Source organism: Coregonus clupeaformis, unplaced genomic scaffold, assembly GCF_020615455.1.
Source record: "Coregonus clupeaformis isolate EN_2021a unplaced genomic scaffold, ASM2061545v1 scaf0048, whole genome shotgun sequence".
NCBI classification, from domain to species: domain Eukaryota; kingdom Metazoa; phylum Chordata; class Actinopteri; order Salmoniformes; family Salmonidae; genus Coregonus; species Coregonus clupeaformis.
In genome coordinates this window covers 862,280-880,304 of record NW_025533503.1, presented here as the reverse complement: position 1 = coordinate 880,304, position 18,025 = coordinate 862,280, and the positions used below count along the sequence as shown (strand labels likewise).

The following is an 18,025-nucleotide window of genomic DNA, read 5'->3' as shown; positions in this document are numbered from 1 at the left end:
TTTAGTCTAGGACTAGGCTTCATCTGTGTCCGGGAAACCGGCCCATATAGTTCAATTAGCAAGTAAGTAACACTACCTGTTCCATGATACTGAGGAAAATTACATTGAGACAGAGAACCAATTGAGAAAACATTTCAATGGTTCTGAATGACAACCAACATACATTAACAGCAAACATCATGATTAATGTAAATGTATAAGATTAAAACGTTGCACTTACAAATAATATGAATGCATTGAATTGTAATTCATAACATCTTCTGAAGATCAAATCAATCAAATCATTGTACATAAAAACAGAGCAGAATGAATCATCACATCTGGGGACCATCACCACCAGCATGACTAGTATCTATGTGGACCCTACTACAGTTTAACCAGCTCAGCTATAGACTACACCAGCATGACTAGTATCTATGTGGACCCTACTACAGTTTAACCAGCTCAGCTATAGACTACACCAGCATGACTAGTATCTATGTGGACCCTACTACAGTTTAACCAGCTCAGCTATAGACTACACCAGCATGACTAGTATCTATGTGGACAATACTACAGTTTAACCAGCTCAGCAGTCCCATTGAGAGAAACCCCAGGATAGAGGGGCTGAGTGAATGTGGTCTGGACTCTGTGGAGGAGGGTCATTGTGTCAGAGACACTGTAGAAGGACAGAGTACCTGCCTTGTGATCCAGGTCCACTCCTACTCTGGAGGACTGAGGGCCTGATACTTTAGTCACAACATTATTGTGTATGAAACAATAACTACCTCTATAGCACACTAAACTCCAGGACTTGTCATTGTGTCCAAATGCACTACCTCTCCCTGTTCTGCTGATGTCTTTATATGAGACTGCTGTAACCCCCTCCCCACTCCACTCCACCTCCCAGTAACAGCGTCCAGACAGACCCTCTCTACACAGAACCTGGTAGTAGTTTGTGAATCTGTCTGGATGAACAGGATATGGTTGGACTTGGCCTGTATAGGTCACATTTCTGTTCCCTTCAGACAGAGAGAGGAGTGTGTGTGCTGTGTTTGGGTCCAGTGTGAGCTGGCAGGAATCTGGGAGAAGAGCAGAGCAGAGACCAATGAGGGGAGTTAGAACAATAAGTTAAGTCAGATACTGTATCTACCCTGTCTTTGATTAGAGCACAGCAGAGATCAAATCAGAGAAATATGAGGAGTCAGATAGATACCCAGTCTTTGATTAGATCTACTATTGCTATATATTTCTAGAGGGATTGTTAGGAGTGTCAGTAAAAAGAGACTGTTAGTTACTTCAGAATAAAGAGACTCACATTATAAGAACTGTTCTCTGGTCTTGGGCTCTGGAGGAAGTACAACATCCACTATATTCACTACAGACTCACAAACACATTCACAGAGAGAGGGAATGTTATCATCATACCATATTCCACATGTATATGACTAGTAGGGAACTTTCAATGGTCTAAAGTTGATGTTCTTATTATTTTCAACACACCTGTAGTGGAGATCTTGGTCCATTCTCCTTTAAGGATGTCTTCTAGTGTCTCTTTCAGTTCAGACACAGTCTTACTCACATCTCCAAAGTACTGAAGAGGACGGACAACGATGCTGGGTAAGTCTGAAGATACACTGGTACTGGAGAGAGACTGATAACTCTGGAGAGAGACTGATAACTCTGGAGAGAGAGAGAGAGAGAGAGAGAGAGAGAGAGAGAGAGAGAGAGAGAGAGAGAGAGAGAGAGAGAGAGAGAGAGAGAGAGAGAGAGAGAGAGAGAGAGAGAGAGAGAGAGAGAGAGAGAGAGAGAGAGAGCAGAACCAAATGATTGAGAGTTTTAAGTTCATATCACATGTATCAAGGCAGCTAAGTTACCTGGAGGAAATGGATGTGATCCTCTGTGTGTGTGAGCTGCTCCAGCTCAGTGCTTCTCTTCCTCAGCTCAGCTATCTCCTGCTCCAGTTGCTCCAGGAGTCCTTCAGCTTGACTCACTTGAGCCTTTTCTTGGGCTCTGATCAGCTCCTTCACCTCAGAACGCCTTCTCTCAATGGAGTGGATCAGCTCAGTAAAGATCTTATCACTGTCCTCCACTGCTGCCTGTGCAGAGCGCTGTTGAGAGAGAGAGAGAGAGAGAGAGAGAGACTGACTTGTCTTACTTTAATGAGCCATCCTCATTGCACTAACACCCCCACCCCTAAAAGCACATTGCGTGACACCACAACCTCCACACAATCACATTATCCAGTACCCAACACCACAGTACAATACACTAACCAGCACCACATTCCAACCGTCCATCCAACCCCTCCTCTCCAGCCGTACAGACAGCCCCCCTGAGCCCCCATACCTCCTGAAACATCTCCACACTGTTGATCATTTTGTACAACTCAAACTCAACCCTAAAGCGCCAACAGTAATGGCATTACCCTGGCAACACAGAAAAACATGATGAACAGTCTGTCATTGCAGAAAACGGACACCCCTCCCCAACTCCCAGGTCAACCCGAGCCAACCAGCTATTGGTGTCCAGGGCTCCATGTAATACCCTCCACTGGAGGACCCTGACCTTTCCAGCACTGGGAGCTTATAGAGCACCCTCCACCTATACCCTGCCATGCTCTCAGCCCCCACAACCCCCCTGCCACTGATGCCCCTTCACTCCCGCTAAGCTCCTGATGTGTCTAACCTTGACACTGAGGGTGTACAGCACCTTACCCCCCCACCTCCTCAAACTCCCCCAGGCTCAGAGTGTTAAAGTCAGTAAGTCCTCCGGACTCTCCTGCCAGTCCCCAGTCTCTGCTGTCACTTGCAGTGGTGGAAACGGTGGTGGCCCCTCCTCAGGCTGCTCCAGCCCTCAGTACTGCAGCATAGAAATCAGAGACCCCTGCTGTATTGAGTCTCTCCGGCCGCATGATGAGGAGCTGCTGATCCAGCCCCAAACCACCAGCCCTCCTCAACAGAGCACATCAAATTTAAATTGTAATTATTTTTTTTATTTTTAAATTTAAGTAATTTAGCAGACGCTCTTATCCAGAGCGACTTACATGAGCAATTAGGGTTAAGTGCCTTGCTCAAGGGCACATCGACAGATTTTACACCAAGTCAGCTCGGGGATTAGAACCAGCGACCTTTCGGTTACTGCCACAACGCTCTTAACCACTAAGCTACCTGCCGCCTCATCAAATCAAATTTTATTTGCCACATGCGCCGAATACAACAGGTGTGCCTTGCGGTCGGAGGCCGAGTAGTTGCCATACCAGGCAGTGATGCAACCAGTCAGGATGCTCTCGATGGTGCAGCTGTAGAACATTTTGAGGATCTGAGGACCCATGCCAAATATTTTCAGTCTCCTGACGGGGAATAGGTTTTGTCGTGCCCTCTTCACAACTGTCTTTGTGTGTTTGGACCATGATAGTTCGTTGGTGATGTGGACACCAAGGAACTTGAAGCTCTCAACCTGTTCCACTACATCCCCGTCGATGAGAATGGGGGCGTGCTCAGTCCTCTTTTTTTTCCTGTAGTCCACAATCATCTCCTTTGTCTTGATCATGTTGAGGGAGAGGTTGTTATCCTGGCACCACACGACCAGGTCTCTGACCTCCTCCCTATAGGCTGTCTCATCGTTGTCGGTGGTCAGGCCTACCACTGTTGTGTCGTCGGCAAACTTAATGATGGTGTTGGAGTCGTGCCTGGCCATGCAGTCATGGGTGAACAGGGAGTACAGGAGGGGACTGAGCACGCACCCCTGAGGGGCCACCTTGTTGAGGATCAGCGTGGCAGACGTGTTGTTACCTACCCTTACCACCTGGAGGCGGCCCGTCAGGAAGTCCAGGATCCAGTTGCAGAGGGAGGTGTTTAGTCCCAGGATCCTTAGCTTAGTGATGAGCTTTGAGGGCACTATGGTGTTGAATGCTGTGCTGTAGTCAATGAATAGCATTCTCATGTAGGTGTTCCTCCTGTCCAGGTGGGAAAGGGCAGTGTGGAGTGCAATAGAGATTGCATCATCTGTGGATCTGTTGGGGCGGTATGCAAATTGGAGTGGGTCTAGGGTTTCTGGGATAATGGTGTTGATGTGAGCCATGACCAGCCTTTCAAAGCACTTCATGGCTACAGACGTGAGTGCTAGGGGTCGGTAGTCATTTAGGCAGGTTACCTTAGTGTTCTTGGGCACAGGGACTATGGTGGTCTGCTTGAAACATGTTGGTATTACAGACTCAGTCAGGGACATGTTGAAAATGTCAGTGAAGACACTTGCCAGTTGGTCAGCACATGCTCGGAGTACACGTCCTGGTAATCTGTCTGACCCTGCGGCCTTGTGAATGTTGACAAGCTTAAAAGTGTTACTCACATCGGCTATGGAGAGTGTGATCACAGTCATCCGGAACAGCTGATGCTCTCATGCATGCTTCAATGTTGCTTGCCTCGAAGCGAGCATAGAAGTGAATTAGCTCATCTGGTAGGCTTGTGTCACTGGGCAGTTCGCGGCTGTGCATCCCTTTGTAGTCTGTAATAGTTTTCAAGCCCTGCCACATCCGAAGAGCGTCAGAGCCGGTGTAGTACGATTCAATCTTAGTCCTGTATTGACTCTTTGCGTGTTTGACGGTTCGTCGGAGGGCATAGCGGGATTTCTTATAAGCTTCCGGGTTAGAGTCCCGCTCCTTGAAAGCGGCAGCTCTACCCTTTAGCTCAGTACGGATGTTGCCTGTAATCCATGGCTTCTGGTTGGGGTATGTACGTACGGTCACTGTGGGGATGACGTCATCGATGCACTTATTGATGAAGCCAGTGGCTGATGTGGTGTACTCCTCAATGCTATCTGAAGAATCCCGGAACATATTCCAGTCAGAATGCTGCCACCCTGCTCTCCAGGTCCACCAGGCCTTGTCCCCCCTCCTGGACAGGCAGGTACAGCACCGCCGCCCTCAGACAGTGATGCCCCGACCTGAAAAAAATTGCGCTGCAGGTCCACAAGCAGAACACCGGGGGGTTGAGAATGGCCGATTTATGCCATAAGGAGGATGCCGCCAAGATCTTGATGATCAGAACCCTCCCTCTGTATGACACTTGGGAGATGAGACACCAAACGTCCTGGTACACAGTACGTTTGGTCCTTGTGTACAATAGAGTCCAGGTGGGACTTCAGTCTGTTAACGAGGACATTGGAAAATACCTTATTGTCCAAACAGAGCAATGCCACAGGCCTCCAGTTCTTTAAGTCGCTCAAATCTACTTGTTTGGGCAGGAGAGTCAAAGCCTTCTGTCTACAGCTTAGCAACAGCTCCCCCACCCCGACGCACTCACGCAACACAAGTCCTGTCCAATTATTCCCCAGAACTTTTTATAATAATCCACAGGCAGACCGTCTGAGAGACAGCAGCTGAGAGTTTGTGTAAGGCCAGGGAAAGGTCTATTTGATTTCTCTGTGACAGAGAGAGTTTGGAAAGGTCTGTGAGCAGAACCTGAGAAAAACCAGGATCACAGAGTTATGCCCTCTATAAATCAGAGTACAACTCCACAGCCGCGGCATCATCTCCCCACAACAGAAGTTAACCACCCATCAGGCTCCCTCATCTCCCCAGCAACAGAAGTTACCCACCCATCAGGCTCCCTCATCTCCCCCGCAACAGAAGTTACCCACCCATCAGGCTCCCTCATCTCCCCCACAACAGAAGTTACCCACCCATCAGGCTCCCTCATCTCCCCACAACAGAAGTTACCCACCCATCAGGCTCCCTCATCTCCCCACAACAGAAGTTACCCACCCATCAGGCTCCTTCATCTCCCCCACAACAGAAGTTACCCACCCATCAGGCTCCCTCATCTCCCCCACAACAGAAGTTACCCACCCATCAGGCTCCCTCCTCTCCCCCACAACAGAAGTTACCCACCCATCAGGCTCCCTCATCTCCCCACAACAGAAGTTACACGCCCATCAGACAAACATAAAACAAGGGATTTTCTTGGTTTCCCCACTCTGTTTTTCCAACCCCAAAAAGAAAGAGCTGGGAGCATCCATCTCTCTCAACATGTTAAAGCTCTGGGCTTTCCCTACATCCCATCACTGACTGAGAGACTCAAACTCCCCCTTCTGCTGTCCCCACCTCTCCCAAAAGCCTTGGAAGCTTGAGCAAAAAGTGACATCTTGGAAGAGCTTTACATGGAATTTCCAATAGGACACCTGCCTGGGCCCTGGTGAAACAGAGAACTGAGCCCTGTACTAGGTGCAGACACATTTTGGAAAGCAAAGACAAGGTCATTGATTTGGGCTCTAACCACTAACAACCTACCCTTACACACCTCTTTTGCTACCCCTGCACTAAGATTTGTGCCATGGCTCAGCACCTGCACCCCCTTCCATCAGACCCCCAATACACTTCATTAATCACATCACTGTGTGTCTCTTGCAAAAAAAATCACGTTTAAATGTTTTTGATTGACATATTCCCCCAGTCTCTGCCGCCGTTCATGTTAAGTAAGTCTAACCGTGAAATCTCCATAAGAGGTGGGAGGGAAATCACCACAATCAGAAACCAGTAGAGAAGCCCATAAAGCCGCCATGCCAGAAAAAAACATCCATTTAAGCAGATTCTGAAGACATGCCCTTAAGAACCCATGACCCATTTTCTCAGCCTATACCGCTTCCTGGGTGAGAGGACACTAAACCCCTCATTCTTCATCACGTGTTGTACTGACCTTACAAACCTTCCAGGATCAATCAAATAAGACTCCAGCAGAACCTTCTTTTTCCCCTTTAGTCTCCATCAGGAACCTAGAAAGTTCTCTCACCGTATATACTGGGCCCTCAGCCTGACTGGCTGTCATCTCTGGATCCAATGAGCCGTCTGAAAACGAGACGCCTTGTCCTCCGCTCCCGCAGACTCACCTCCCCCCTCTTCCTCCTCCTCCATTGGCAAGGTACTGTCCTCCTCCTCCCCAGTCTCTGCCCCCCTGCACTTCCCCCCTGATCAGTGCCTCTTCCCCAATGACAGGCAATATTTCCTGGGATGAGCCCACCAAGCCTTTGCCCACCGGAGTCTCTGTTCCTACAGAAACCTGCCTCAGCTCATGTAGCCAAGCTGCAACCCTCCCCACCACTGCTTTCTCCACGGCCTGCGCACCACCACTTGGCCATGCACTACTACCGTGTAGCTCAGTTGGTAGAGCATGGCGCTTGCAACGCCAGGGTTGTGGGTTCGTTTCCCATGGGTGGACAGTATGAAAATGTAAGCACTGTAAGTCGCTCTGGATAAGAGCATCTGCTAAATGACTAAAATGTAAAAAATGTACTCTCCTCCCTCCTGGTACCCCCGCCATTTATTTTGCAATTCTGAGTAATCACTACTTTAGTAAGGATTAGTAAGGAAAAACACTTTATTCAGTACTACTGCAGTTGCTTAATAATTCCAATAGATGGCAGCATAAGACCATGAATGACATTTCAGAAGATTAGTTTAGTTCTCTCCCTGGATACACCACCACTCCAACTCACAGGAAAACTCCTGCCTGAGCTTTTTACTGTCCCTTTCCACACTGCTAACGCAAGAGGAAGGACTGAAAAAGCATTTAACACATTACTGTGAAGTAATATAATGATGATTCATGTTTATTATTACCTGTTTTTATGGTCATGTTTTGAAATTATACTTCATTACTATAATGGTTATCAATAAGCCTGAACATTAATTCAGTCACCTCTGGTCCACAAAAACGTATTTTCCTAGTACATTAATTGTCAAATTCATCAACCAGCATCGAGCACTCTGCCTTCTCACGCAAGCGAGGGGCATGTTGAGGTAAATATGCTAACCGCGACGGTTGCATTATGTAATTTATTGGTGGGCTGGAAGATGCAGTGTTTTTTCTTTTCTATTCAGAGGCTATTTACTCCCAATATGAGATCATTTTATATAAAAGGTTTTTATAATGCATGTTTACTAGGGTTGAGGTTAGCGCATCTGAGTAGGGATTATTTGGGTTCAATACCTGTCCTACCTATCAATCATATTGCTGCTTGTAGCCTATAACTGATGATCCCCACACTAGAAACACCGAAAACTATCTGTGCTAGCAAACCCTGTGTTCCACCCCTCCCCTGTGTAACCTTGAAGTTTGTTAAGAAACAAACACTTGTCTACGAAAAGAGACATGTTTAACGGATTCCACTTGGCACCCAGCCGAGAGCACACGAAAACCACTTGCAAATTTACCTAAACTAACCAACTACTTGCGGTCTGTTCGTAGGTAATAAACGGAGGCAGATTAGCCACCACAACTCTTATCGAAAGAGGCGACATCTGCACCAACACACCCCTCACAAAAATCCCACTCACAACAAGACAAACCTTTTTCATTACCACAACCACCGCCTTGTTCATTCTGGATGAAGATGTTCCACTCCAACCTGTTCGCCGACCATGAGCAAAACTTCCTCCACACCTTTCTCCGGAATGCACCCGAAGCGACAGCGTTTCTTCTCCACTCGGTTGAGGCCATCACGCCGCCCTAACAAACTACCCCTACTCCCCCCTCAACTCTAAACGATAAACAGTGGAAACCAATAAACAAACCCTAAACCATATAATAAATTCAGAAAATACGCAAGAACCAAAAGAAAAAAGAATAATAGCCCTCCTCACGAACCACAAATCTCTCACACAACCAACTTCTTCTTCTATGATATAATGGCGGTCCACAAACCAACGTTAAAGGTGCATGCCGCCATCTACTGTGCTGGAGTGTGTGGTCAATCACGGTTTCCAACATTTCTAAATCCTCCTACCTAACTCAGTACTTCTGAGAAAATAAAGAAGAGCCCTACTAACTTCTAATAGACCCTCCCCCATCCCCAAAATCCCTTCCAAACCCCCCCCAACCTCAATGACCCTACACTTCAATCTTTCCCTCTCTTCAACATACTTACAACAATATAACAACACATGCTCCACCGTTTCATCGACCATACCTTCCAGACACAAACCATTCCCATGCTTGCCAACCAGATGTAATGACGAGATCAATGTACAATGTCCTAAGCGCAATCGAGTAAACACCACCTCTTCCTTCCTAATCTGACCTTTGAATCTTGGTCCATCGACCTTTCTGTAAAACTGTAAACTATTCATATAAATGCCGGCCCTTGTGCTCAGAGTACCATCTCTTCTGCCACACATCTATCAAAATGGCTCTGATCTTACATTTGGCCTCACCTCTACCCAGTGGAACATTAATATCAATTATATCTCGTTTCAAAGCTCTTTTAGCTAACTGGTCTACAATTTCATTCCCTTCCACACCCGAATGTGCTGGGACCCAGCAGAATCTCACTACTACACCCATTCTCTCAATTCTCCATAATAACATTAATACCTCCAATAGCAGGTCACTCCTATTAGATTTACCAGATGATAAACTATTCAATACAGACAGAGAATCTGAGTATACTATAATTCTAACAGGTTGTACGTCCTCCACCCACAGGAGGACAACTACAGTGGGGGAAACAAGTATTTAGTCAGCCACCAATTGTGCATGTTCTCCCACTTAAAAAGATAAGAGAGGCCTGTAATTTTCATCATAGGTACACGTCAACTATGACAGACAAAATGAGAAAAATAAATCCAGAAAATCACATTGTAGGATTTTTAAAATATTTATTTGCAAATTTTTTTTTTTTTTTTTTTTTTTTCACCTTTATTTAACCAGGTAAGCCAGTTGAGAACAGGTTCTCATTTACAACTGCGACCTGGCCAAGATAAAGCAAAGTAGTGCAATAAAAAACAACACAGAGTTACATATGGGGTAAAAAACAGTCAGAAATACAACAGAATATATATATACAGTGTGTGCAAATGAAGCAAGTTATGGAGGTAAGGCAATAAATAGGCTATAGTGCAGAATAATTACAATAGTATTAACACTGGAATGCTAGATGTGCAAGAGATTATGTGCAAATAGAGATACTGGGGTGCAAAAGAGCAAAATAAATAACAATATAGGGATGAGGTAGTTGGGTGGGCTAATTTCAGATGGGCTGTGTACAGGTGTAGTGATCGGTAAGGTGCTCTGACAACTGATGCTTAAAGTTATTGAGGGAGATAAGAGTCTCCAGCTTCAGAGATTTTTGCAATTCGTTCCAGTCATTGGCAGCAGAGAACTGGAAGGAATGGCGGCCAAAGGAGGTGTTGGCTTTGGGAATGACCAGTGAGATATACCTGCTGGAGCGCAGACTACGGGTGGGTGCTGCTATGGTGACCAATGAGCTAAGATAAGGCGGGGATTTGCCTAGCAGTGATTTATAGATGGCCTGGAGCCAGTGGGTTTGACGACGAACATGTAGTGAGGACCAGCCAACAAGAGCGTACAGGTCACAGTGGTGGGTAGTGTATGGGGCTTTGGAGACAAACGGATGGCACTGTGATAGACTACATCCAATTTGCTGAGTAGAGTGTTGGAGGCTATATTGTAAATGACATCGCCGAAGTCAAGGATCGGTAGGATAGTCAGTTTTACGAGGGCATGTTTGGCAGCATGAGTGAAGGAGGCTTTGTTGCGAAATAGGAAGCCGATTCTAGATTTAACTTTGGATTGGAGATTCTTTATGTGAGTCTGGAAGTTGAGTTTACAGTCTAACCAGACACCTAGGTATTTGTAGTTGTCCACATACTCTAGGTCAGACCCGTCGAGAGTGGTGATTCTAGTCGGGTGGGCGGGTGCCAGCAGCGTTCGATTGAAAAGCATGCATTTAGTTTTACTAGTGTTTAAGAGCAGTTGGAGGCTACTGAAGGATTGTTGTATGGCATTGAAGCTCGTTTGGAGGTTTGTTAACACAGTGTCCAATGAAGGGCCAGATGTATACAAAATGGTGTCGTCTGCGTAGAGGTGGATCTGAGAGTCACCAGCAGCAAGAGCGACATCATTGATATACACGGAGATAAGTGTCGGCCCAAGAGTTGAACCCTGTGGCACCCCCATAGAGACTGCCATAGGTCCAGACAACAGGCCCTCCGATTTGACACACTGAACTCTATCTGAGAAGTAGTTGGTGAACCAGGCGAGGCAGTCATTTGAGAAACCAAGGCTATTTAGTCTGCCAATAAGAATGTGGTGGTTGACAGAGTCGAAAGCCTTGGCCAGGTCGATGAAGACGGCTGCACAGTACTGTCTATTATCAATCGCGGTTATAATATCGTTTAGGACCTTGAGCGTGGCTGAAGTGCACCCGTGACCAGCTCGAAACCGGATTGCATAGCGGAGAAGGTGCGGTGGTATTCGAAATGGTCGATGATCTGTTTGTTAACTTGGCTTTCGAATATTTTCGAAAGGCAGGGCAGGATGGATATAGGTCTGTAGCAATTTGGATCTAGAGTGTCACCCCTTTGAAGAGGGGGGATGACCGCGGCAGCTTTCCAATCTCTGGGGATCTCAGACGTTATGAAAGAGAGGTTGAACAGACTAGTAATAGGGGTAGCGACAATTTGGCGGCTAGTTTTAGAAAGAAATGGTCCAGATTGTCTAGCCCAGCTGATTTGTAGGGGTCCAGATTTTGCAGCGCTTTCAAAACATCAGCTGTCTGAATTTGTGTGAAGGAGAAGTGGGGGGGCATGGGCAAGTTGCAGCAGAGGGTGCAGAGTTGGTGGCCGGGTTAGTGGTAGCCAGATGGAAAGCATGGCCAGCTGAAGCAAAATGCTTGTTGAAATTCTCGATTATTGTAGATTTATCGGTGGTGATAGTGTTTCCCTAGCCTCAGTGCAGTGGGCAGCTGGGAGGAAGTGCTCTTATTCTCCATGGACTTTACAGTGTCCCAAAACTTTTTGGAGTTAGTGCTACAGGATGCAAATTTCTGTTTGAAAAAGTTAGCCTTTGCTTTCCTGACTGCTTGTGTATATTGGTTCCTAACTTCCCTGAAAAGTTGCATATCGCGGGGGCTATTTGATGCTAATGCTGTACGCCACAGGATGTTTTTGTGCTGGTCAAGAGCAGTCAAGTCTGAGGAGAACCAGGGGCTATATCGGTTCTTAGTTCTGTATTTTTTGAATGGGGCATGTTTATTTAAGATTGAGAGGAAATTACTTTTAAGGAACAACCAGGCATCCTCTACTGACGGAATGAGATATATATCCATCCAGGATACCTTGGCCAGGTCAATTAGGAAGGCCTCCTCGCTAAAGTGTTTTAGGGAGCGTTTGACAGTGATGAGGGGTGGTCGTTTGACCGCGGACCCGTTACGGACGCAGGCAATAAGGCAGTGATCGCTGAGATCCTGGTTGAAGACAGCTGAGGTGTATTTAGAGGGTATGTTAGTCAGGATGATATCTATGAGGGTACCCATGTTTACGGATTTAGGGTTGTACCTGGTAGGTTCGTTGATAATTTGCGTGAGGTTGAGGGCATCTAGCTTGGATTGTAGGATGGCTGGGGTATTAAGCATATCCCAATTTAGGTCACCAAGCAGTACAAACTCTGAGGATAAATGGGGGCAATCAATTCACATATGGTGTCCAGGGCACAGCTGGGGGCTGAGGGGGTCTGTAGCAAGCGGCAACAGTGAGAGACTTATTTCTGGAAAGGTGGATTTTTAGAAGTAGAAGCTCAAACTGTTTGGGCACAGACCTGGATAGTATGATAGAGCTCTGCAGGCTGTCTCTACAGTAGATTGCAACTCCACCCCCTTTGGCAGTTCTATCTAGACGGAAAATGTTATAGTTGGGGATGGAAATTTCAGAATTTTTGGTGGCCTTCCTGAGCCAGGATTCAGACACTGCTAGAACATCAGGGTTGGCAGAGTGTGCTAACGCAGTGAATAACTCAAACTTAGGAAGTAGACTTCTGATATTTATGTGCAAGAAACCAAGACTTTTGCGATTACAGAAGTCATCAAATGATAGCGCCAGGGGGAGTAGGGAGTGATACTGAGGGCTGCAGGGCCTGGGTTAGCCTCTACATCACCAGAGGAACAGAGGAGGACTAGAATAAGGATACGGCTAAAGGCTTTAAGAACTGGACTTCTAGTGCGTTGGGTACATAGAATAAAGGGGCAGATTTCCGGGTGTTATAGAAAAGATTCAGGGCATTATGTACAGACAAGGATATGGAAGGATATGAGTAAAGTGGAGGTAAACCTAAGCGTTGGGTAACAATGAAAGAGATAGCATCGCTGGAGGCATCAATTGAGTCGGTCTCCGCGTGTATGGGGGAGGGGGCAAAGGAGCTATTAAGGCAGGTTTAGCTAGGCTGGGGGTCTACAGTGATATAGTACAATTAGAAATAACCGGAAACAACAATAAACTAACCATGTTTGGGCTGAGGCTAAACATAAACAGGATGTAGTACCGTAAAAAGGAACAGTCCAGCAGATATCAGCTGTATAGCTGAGTTATCATAAGGTCCGGTGGTGAAGCACTAGTAAGAGGCCACGGCTAGCGTGTGCTAGCGGGCCAGGGCTAGCAGATGGATAGAATCTTCGTGGGTTAACGCCGTAACCACATCAGACGCATTTCGCCGGGCAGACCAGTCGTGTACGATCGAGCGGGGCTCCGTGTCAACACTAGGTGGTCCCGTCCCGGTTGACAGAGAGGTAGATAGCCGGGAGATGGGCGATGGGCCTAGCTCAGGATGATTAGCCAGACCACAGCGTCCGTTTTGTTGTAGCTGGCTGGTGGTAGCTAGCTGGTAGCGATGAATCCGGAGTTAAAGGTCCAGTGATTCAGTGATTCCGGCGGAAAAACTGATATGTTCTGGGTCGATAACGCGCTGTGCAGACTGGCCGAATATCCGGTGATCAATGTCCAGTGATTAAAATTAATCCTGCAGAAAAAAATCCAATGTTCTGGGTGAAACACCGCTAGCTGCGGCTAATAGCAAATAGCAAGTAGCTAGTTAGCTGGCTAGCTAGTTTCAACTGGAGATTCTAGATTCTAGATAAAGGTAAGTCAATAATAGAGTCCGTTCCACGTTGAGTGAGGCGGGTTGCAGGAAAGTATATCTTGAAGAAGGATGAAAAGTCTGATAGGGAAATATGTACGAAAAATGTACGAAAAATAGGGTATTTACAGGCTATTTACAGACAGATGATAAAAACACAACTGCACTACTACGCCATCTTTGGATGCAACTCAGCATTCTTTGTCCTCCAAACACGACGAGTTGAGTTTTTACCAAAAAGTTATATTTTGGTTTCATCTGACCATATGACATTCTCCCAATCCTCTTCTGGATCATCCAAATGCACTCTAGCAAACTTCAGACGGGCCTGGACATGTACTGGCTTAAGCAGGGGGACACGTCTGGCACTGCAGGATTTGAGTCCCTGGCGGCATAGTGTGTTACTGATGGTAGGCTTTGTTACTTTGGTCCCAGCTCTCTGCAGGTCATTCACTAGGTCCCCCCGTGTGGTTCTGGGATTTTTGCTCACCGTTCTTGTGATCATTTTGACCACACGGGGTGAGATCTTGCGTGGAGCCCCAGATCGAGGGAGATTATCAGTGGTCTTGTATGTCTTCCATTTCCTAATAATTGCTCCCACAGTTGATTTCTTCAAACCAAGCTGCTTACCTATTGCAGATTCACTATTCCCAGCCTGGTGCAGGTCTACAATTTTGTTCCTGGTGTCCTTTGACAGCTCTTTGGTCTTGGCCATAGTGGAGTTTGGAGTGTGACTGTTTGAGGTTGTGGACAGGTGTCTTTTATACTGATAACAAGTTCAAACAGGTGCCATTAATACAGGTAACGAGTGGAGGACAGAGGAGCCTCTTAAAGAAGAAGTTACAGGTCTGTGAGAGCCAGAAATCTTGCTTGTTTGTCGGTGACCAAATACTTATTTTCCACCATAATTTGCAAATAAATTCATAAAAAATCCAACAATGTGATTTTCATCAATTTGTCTGTCATAGTTGACGTGTACCTATGATGAAAATTACAGGCCTCTCTCATCTTTTTAAGTGGGAGAACTTGCACAATTGGTGGCTGACTAAATACTTTTTTTCCCCACTGTACATTCAGATGTTGATTTAAATGCACCAATAGATATCCTTAAAGCTATATATTGGATTCTGTCCATGCCGCTGTTCCATAAACTATACACTCATAATCAATTGTCGTCCTGATCAGAGCTCTATAAATATCTATCAACGATTGTCTGTCAGCACCCCATTCATAACCAGAGACCCACACAACCAACTACCGCAAAAGTGATGGAATGAGAGAGGCAGAGACATCATTACAACACTGTACATAGCCATAATATAACGTTTCTTCCTCTTTGGAGTTTAACAGCGGTTGGCATCCAATATGTTGCATTACCGCCTCCAACTGGACTATAATATAAATCCATTATACTTTTTGATACAAAATGGGAAAAGGGGAAATTATAATGATACAGAAAAACACCCTTCCAACTAACCCTACACTCATTAAATACCCACTACCCCATTCCACTACTTTGACCCTATATGCTCCTGCACCATGCCAACGGCCTGGGAGGACGGGACACCACCACTCAACACACCCTGTAACTCTTCTGAAGTCTAATCTGGTATGCCCAAATACTTCGCTGCAGATGCCACAACAACATCTATTTTCTGTGATTTACGTTCCATTTCTGCGGTACAGTCGATAACCATTGCTATGAACGCTAAGAAGCTAACTTTACTAAAGCATATATCACTCGTTGGCCTATCCCTCTGTGCTGGCACAGATCTACTACTCACAGGGATCCTCTCAGGATCTCTCACCCTTGACCCATCCTCCTCTACTTCCTTCACTGTCTCAGCATAAGACTCCTCTGTTTCACCACGCTCACTACTGGGTCTGCGTCCCACCAAACGGCAGGCATCACAAACACCAGGAATCTTCAACTTGAATTTCTCCACCTCCACACTTACCGCTACCCCAGAAATCCCTCCTTTCAATGGCGCCCTATTCCTAAGAGCAAAGCAAGAAACAGATCTTGACCCAGTTGCGTGACACGGAGCGCCCACTCCCTCTGGTCAGAAGAAACACAAACAAATATCACAAGTCCACTACAGGTTACCTTCACTGATTCAACTGCACCCAACTCCTTTCCCACCCACCCTGAAACTACAAATGGATCTGCCAAAAGGAATGGATCCACTTTCTCCAACAATGTAACTCCTACTGCACCAGATTCTTCTTTATCATGTCCATTGATGCCAGGCTCTGGTTCTGAGCTCTTCACCACACCTTCTACCTCACTTAACTCTCCCTCATTCATTTCAATTTCTCCTCCAGAACACGGTCTAGCGCACGGCTCACTCTGTTTATACTTGAATTATATCATTTGAAAGTCTCTATTCCTTTGAATCTAATGTGAGTGTAATGTTTACTGTTCATTTCTGATTGTTTATTTCACTTTTGTTTATTATCTATTTAACTTGCTTTGTTTCCCATGCCATAAAAGCCCTTTGAATTGATTGAATTGAGAGAGAGAGAGAGAGAGAGAGAGAGAGAGAGAGAGAGAGAGAGAGAGAGAGAGAGAGAGAGAGAGAGAGAGAGAGAGAGAGAGAGAGAGAGAGAGAGAGAGAGAGAGAGAGAGAGAGAGAGAGAGAGGGGGCTCCATGTTAATGTAAAGGGGACATGAGTCAGTCATGGTTACTCATGGTTATGGTTAACAATACTCACCTTGAGATACTTTACAGCCTGTTTGAGCTCCTTCAGCTCATTCTCTCTCTCCTGGAATCTCTGCTGGACCTTCTGCTGACTCATCCCCAGCTGCCTCTGTGGAGGATCACTCTTCAATGAGCTACCAAGCTTTATTTGTCCAGTAGATCAATAGTATAGTAATGTGACATAGGGCCCATAGAGAGGAATGTCTAAAATCTTGAGGAAGTCCCTTTACCATATGGCATTGTCTATGTTGCTATGTTAATGATTATAGTTTTTATGGTAGGCGTACATGTATCAAGGGGTTGAGACTGAACTTTGAACTCCTAAAAGGGCATTCGGAATGATAATAGTGTTTGACATCAGAAAATGGTGATACATTTGGATCAAACTCAATATACTCAAGGTTTGTGTTCATATTTGTTTTGCCGTGGATCGATATCATTTGAATGATCTCATATTCAAACAGCCTTAGTTCCTACTGTATCTTTAATTATTTGTTTATCAGACAGTCACCAACAAGTAGTTCTGGTCTTACCTGTTTCTCAGTCCTCTCTGCTGCAGCTGACACTGTATCATGGCCTTTATGTTCATCCATTGTACACAGATAACAGATACACTGCTGATCGGTACGACAGTAAACCTCCAGCAGTTTGTCATGATCAGAGCAGATCTTCTCCTGTAGTTGTGTGGTGGCTTTGACCAGCTTGTGCTTCTTGAAAGCAGGAGATTCATAGTGAGGTTGGAGGTGAATCTCACAGTAAGAGGCCAGACACGCCAGACAGGACATGAGGGCTTTCTGCTTTCTGGTCCCAGTGCAGAAATCACACGCCACATCTCCAGGTCCAGCATAGCACAGAGCAGGAGGGGGAGCAGCCTGGAGTCCTGTCTTCTTCAGTTTCTCCACCACCTCAGCCAACATGTTATTTTTCCTCAGATTAGGCCTTGGAGTGAAGGTCTCTCTGCACTGAGGACAGCTATAGACCCCTTTCAGATCATCCTGATCCCAGCTTTGTTTAATACAGCCCATACAGTAGCTGTGTCCACAGGCAGTAGTCACCGGATCCTTCAGTAGATCCAGACAGATGGAGCAACAGAACCGTTCCTGATTGTCAGCCATTTTGGTGCTCTCTCCCGTAGGTTAAGCAATGGCAGTGTCAAAGATTACTTTCTGTTTCATGGAACTCTACACCAGAGGACAGGGAGTGGCTTCCTACTTGACTGTGTACTCTGTATGTAGAGGGGGTGTGTTTTCTTTGATAAGGAAGTGTGAAAGAGTGTTGGGTAGTAGCCAGAGATGTTCAGTATTTCTCTTACATCTATTTGAAATACGTATTTTAATGACTTCTGAGTATTTAGTCATTTGAATCACACTGGGCTGAACTAAACTTTTCAAAATACTAAATTCTTTTCTATACCATTTTTTT

The 18,025-nt window shown here is 45.8% G+C and overlaps 1 pseudogene; it reads right to left on the bottom strand.

The window, feature by feature from the left end:
* Window positions 1-552: 552 nt before the first annotated feature.
* On the bottom strand, window positions 553-17,154 carry LOC121540076 (annotated as a pseudogene).
* Window positions 17,155-18,025: the final 871 nt, after the last annotated feature.